Here is a 5,000-nt window from a genome sequence, read left to right as displayed (position 1 = left end):
TGAGTTCGCTGTTTCATTCTTAAAAGTGATAAATGGCTATTTTAACGCAACGATAACGACAGAACGGGAAATGTCATTAATAAAAAGAAATAGTCCGAGGCACTTTGTAGATTTTCCACCAGGTTGTAAATCCTAAAACTGGCGCATAAAGGATAAAACAAAAGAAGTAGCCTACAAAACGTATATTTAAAAATGTAAATAGGAAAATGTAGGCTAATACTATTGGTAGGCCTACTTACTATACATGCTGTGGCTAGAGATAGCCTACAGTAAATAATAATAAAAAAAATGTTTAGTAAACAAACAGGGAACGAAAACTAAGATTGGGATTGAGATGTTGTCTTTTTCTTAAGGTATGAAACACACATCATTTGCAATGTAAATCAAGTGGATCACACTGTATTGATTGATTGAGTAATTGATTGAAGCGTTGCACCTTATTATGCCTGTTATCGTTTTTTGTTTATTTTATTAATGAATTATTGTGGTTCAGGCTTCTATTGTGTCTGTATCACGTTTCCGCTATTCAGTATGTCAGTCACATTGCAGTAGCTGTTTACATTCTCAACATCACCTGCACTTCGTATCATAAATATACGAAAGGATGGGGGGATGATTGTTAGATGGATGATGGAACTGTGGGTGGAGTTTAAAAACTCTAGTTTCTGTGTGTGTTTGTGTGTGTGTGTGTGTGTGTGTGTGTGTGTGTGTGCGCGCGCGTGTGTGTGTGTGCCTGTGGGCTTGTACATGCTTGTGTGCCAGAGAAATATACAGAGAGAGAGGGACAGTAATACAGAGAAGGAGAAGGAGTGAGTGAAACGCAGAGCAACAGAGAGACAGACAGAGAGAGAGTGATAAGAGGAGAGCGAGATAGTGAGTGAGACATAGAGTGACAGAGAGACAGAGAGAGAGAGAGTGAGATGAAGAGACAGAGGGAGTGAGTGAAATAAAGAGTGACAGAGAGACAGAGAGACAGAGAGAGAGAGAGTGAGATGAAGAGAGCGAGGGAGTGAGTGAAATAAAGAGTGACAGAGAGACAGAGAGAGAGAGAGTGAGATGAAGAGACAGAGGGAGTGAGTGAAATAAAGAGTGACAGAGAGACAGAGAGACAGAGAGAGAGAGAGTGAGATGAAGAGAGCGAGGGAGTGAGTGAAATAAAGAGTGACAGAGAGACAGAGAGAGTCAGTGATAAGAGGAGAGCGAGATAGTGAGTGAGACATAGAGTGACAGAGAGACAGAGAGACAGAGAGAGAGAGAGTGAGATGAAGAGAGCGGGATAGTGAGTGAGACATAGAGTGACAGAGAGACAGAGAGACAGAGAGAGTCAGTGATAAGAGGAGAGCGAGATAGTGAGTGAGACACAGAGAGACAGGGGGACAGAGAGACAGAGCGAGACAGAGAGAGGGACAGTTAGATGAAGAGAGTGAGGGAGGACCTCCCCATTCTCCCACAGAGAAAAAGATGGACAGAGAGTCAGAACAAGAGATAGAACAAGCTGAAAGAAAGAGCAGTAAGAGGGCGGTAGTAGAGAGGGAGGAGCCTAAGGAGGGCCGATTACAGTTGGAGAGCAAGAGTGGTCGAGAGAGCCGTTTGGAGGGAGCGAGTGGGCGAGTGAGCAGTTAAATATGAGGGAGGAGTTCAGTGTTTTTAACTAGGCCCAAAGTGATGATGATGCAGAAGAGCCCTGCTCCACTGACACAGCCAATCATTTAAAGTAGTCCCTGCACACTGTGTGTGTGTGTGTGTGTGTGTGTGTGTGTGTGTGTGTGTGTGTGTGTGTGTGTGTGTGTGTGTGGGTGTGTGTGTGTGTGTGTGTGTGTGCGTGTGTGTCTACTAATGTTACTATTCAGGCGGTTTTTAAGCATGGCTTCTTTCTATTAATCACTGCAACTATTCAGTTGGGGCTCTTTAAGAAACACACACACAAACACAAACACACACACACACACACAAACACACACACACACACACACACTATCTCTCTCTCACGCATACACACACACACACACACACACACACACACACACACACACACACATACAGAGGCATGGATTTGATTGAGTCATGCACATACACCTAAGTGCTACTATGCTACATTGTACATGTTTTAGACCACATCAGCACCACATTTTATATATATATTTAAAATGATATGAAATTATACTATATATATATACACACTACCATTGAAAAGTTTGGGGTCACTTAGAATTGAAAGAAAGAAAAGCACTGTATTTTTCAATGAAGCTAACATTAAATGAATCAGAAATACAGTCTAGTCATTGTTAATGTGGTAAAAGAATAAGTCCCGCCTCCGAGGCTCTTGGTTCCATGTTTAAATGTCTATGGGAAATAACATGGGGGTTTGAATGATCGTACGTGACAAACTCTGTAGGTGGTGAAGAAGTAAAAGCTGCTCAGGTTTTGAACTACACACTTTTCCCATCTAGATTCCACTTGGGTTTTGGATTGTCGGTGCCGTTAAAGTAGTAAATGATTATAAATGCTACTTTAACAGCACCGACAATCCAAAACCCAAGTGGAATCTAAATGGAAAAAGTGTGTAGTTCAAAACGAGTCTCGGAGGTGGGACTTATTCTTCAGAGGTCTATTATAGCTGGAAACGGCAGATTTTGAATGGAATATGGAGTACACCATAGGCCCATTACACAAGAGGCCCATCTCCAGCGACCATGACTCCTGTGTTCTAGTGGTACATTGTGGAGCTGATCATGTTAAAAGGCTAATTGATAATTAGAAAACGCTTGTGCAATTATGAAAACTGTAATGGTCTGGGTGACCCCAAATTTTTAACGGCAGTGTATATGTAGAATCATTCACTCAAGTGTGCTTACGTTATTTATGTATTTATTATTTACAGATGTCTATTTATTTTAAAGAATCCTTTCTATTACAAGCATTGCAGCTGTGCTCACATGAGCCTGGGTGCCCCGCCCACCCTCTGGCCCCTCCCCCTGACCCCAGCCATCCTATCAGGGAGAGTGAGGGACAGAGCAGTGTGAGTGATGTGTTGTCCCTAGGGGCCGTCTGCCCGGAGCCTGCTGGGACCAGAGTTCACGACAGGGCCTTTAAATGGCCCCGCATGGAGCCGTCTGGGGACACACTAGACCTCCCATGCTGGACCATGCACACACACACACACACACACCACGCACACACACACACACACATACACACACACGCACACACACACACACACACACACACACACACCACGCACACACACACACACACACACACACACACACACACACACACACACACACACACACACACACACGCACACATACACACACACACACACACACACACACACACACACACATACACACACACACACACAGAAAGTGTACCATAGTTTACTGTTGGCTACAGCACTATATTCTCCTGTACTTAACTCTATTGGACTGTACATGAGTATATCTGACTGTATATATACTATATACTTGACCATGTGGTTTTATACTATAATGTATCATACTATACTGTCCCATATTGTAGTTGAATGTAGGCATATTGTGAACTACTATACTACACTGTAATACAGAACACTGTGTGTGCGTACTGTACTGTACGTGAATGTATTGTACTGTAAGCGTGTATTGACCGCTCTGATAGTTGATGTTTGTTGGGAACGGTGAGTTAGACGTGCAGGAATAGATGACATCATCATTTTGGACCCCAGCCAGTTCTTAACCACATGTGGTTGTGTGCGTGTGTGTGTGTGTGTGTGTGTGTGTGTGTGTGTGTGTGTGTGTGCGTGTGTGTGTGCATTTGATTGTGTGTTTGTTTTGTGTGTGTGTGTGTGTGTGTGTGCGTGCGTGTGTGTGTGTGTGTGTGTGTGTGTGTGTGTGTGTGCATGTGTGTGTGTGTGCGTTTGGTTGTGGGAGGAATTCATGACTAAGGGGGGTAGAGCTTTGATTGAGTCTCTGTATGTGTGTGTATTTGTGTACGTGTGCTCATCTTGCCCATTTTCCTGTCCACGTTGCCACTTATTAACAATTATTATTGAATTGAGCAGTAGGAAAGGTACCCGATAATTCTCCTGGTTCTTGCCTTGCAGGATTATTGTAATGAAACGTCCAAAACGTTTACAATGTTTGAAAACCTGCTTTGCCCCCCTCCAACGCGCCTGCTACAAATGCTGTAATCCCTAATGCACAGAATCCATCACAGTCCACTTCTGGCTGCTTGACATGTGAGTGGTTTGGGGGCGGGTTGGTCCATTGACCGTCTGATTGGCTCATACATCAGGAGGAGCAGTGTGATTGGCTGATTGAGGCCATGAGCTCCAGTGTGCCGCTGGTTTTATTGTCTTGTTGAGATGCTTTGACAAATGACCGAAGCACTGCAGGACGAGAACACGACGTACACAGCGTCGTTTGAATTGACTCCAACTTTAAGAGTCCCTGGAGGGCTATTGCTTCTCAAACTACTTCTCTATACTGGCAGGACGGTGCAGTGGCTTGTGGTGTTTGCCTACAAGCCAAACAAGTGGGTTTGATCCCCATCGCGTGGAGCCTATCTCTACCCTAGGTTGTACAAGGCCTCTCACCCTTTCCTGCTCTTAAACTTCATCTGAAATCAACCTCAGTGGTTTAAGATAAAACACAGCTCCCATATGACTAAATGGTAGCATAAGTAAAGGACAATTCTATACTACATCAGTGCGGTTAGTTTTATTACATTCTTTTTGCTTACAAATGGAAATCAGACAAATCAGGTTGTCTGGCTTTCCTTTTAGAAGATACACTTGGCCACTGCTCGGTCTGGAGGTTCAGTTTGCTGGCGATGCAAGTGTAGCAGTAGCAGAAAACTGCAGGGGGAATGATGGTATGGCTGCTGAAGTGAGCTGGAATACGCAGAGCAGACAGAGAGTTGTTCAGTACGCTTTCATTTATTTCTTTCATCTATTTCTTCTTTTCTTAAATTCTTGACAGCACATCAATTTAACTCAATAGATACCTGCCAAGTATTAC

At 43.6% G+C, this 5,000-nt stretch overlaps 1 protein-coding gene across 1 annotated transcript in view; it reads left to right on the top strand.

The window, feature by feature from the left end:
* chodl (chondrolectin) overlaps positions 1-5,000 on the top strand; it is a gene marked incomplete at both ends in the record, with an annotated part of 9,569 nt that overhangs the window by 83 nt on the left and 4,486 nt on the right. The window lies entirely within an intron of this gene.

The sequence above is a fragment of the Pollachius pollachius genome (genome assembly GCF_949987615.1).
Source record: "Pollachius pollachius genome assembly, chromosome: 17".
Lineage (NCBI taxonomy): Eukaryota > Metazoa > Chordata > Actinopteri > Gadiformes > Gadidae > Pollachius > Pollachius pollachius.
Note: the sequence above shows the minus strand (reverse complement) of the source record. Positions and strands in the feature narration are given on the sequence as shown.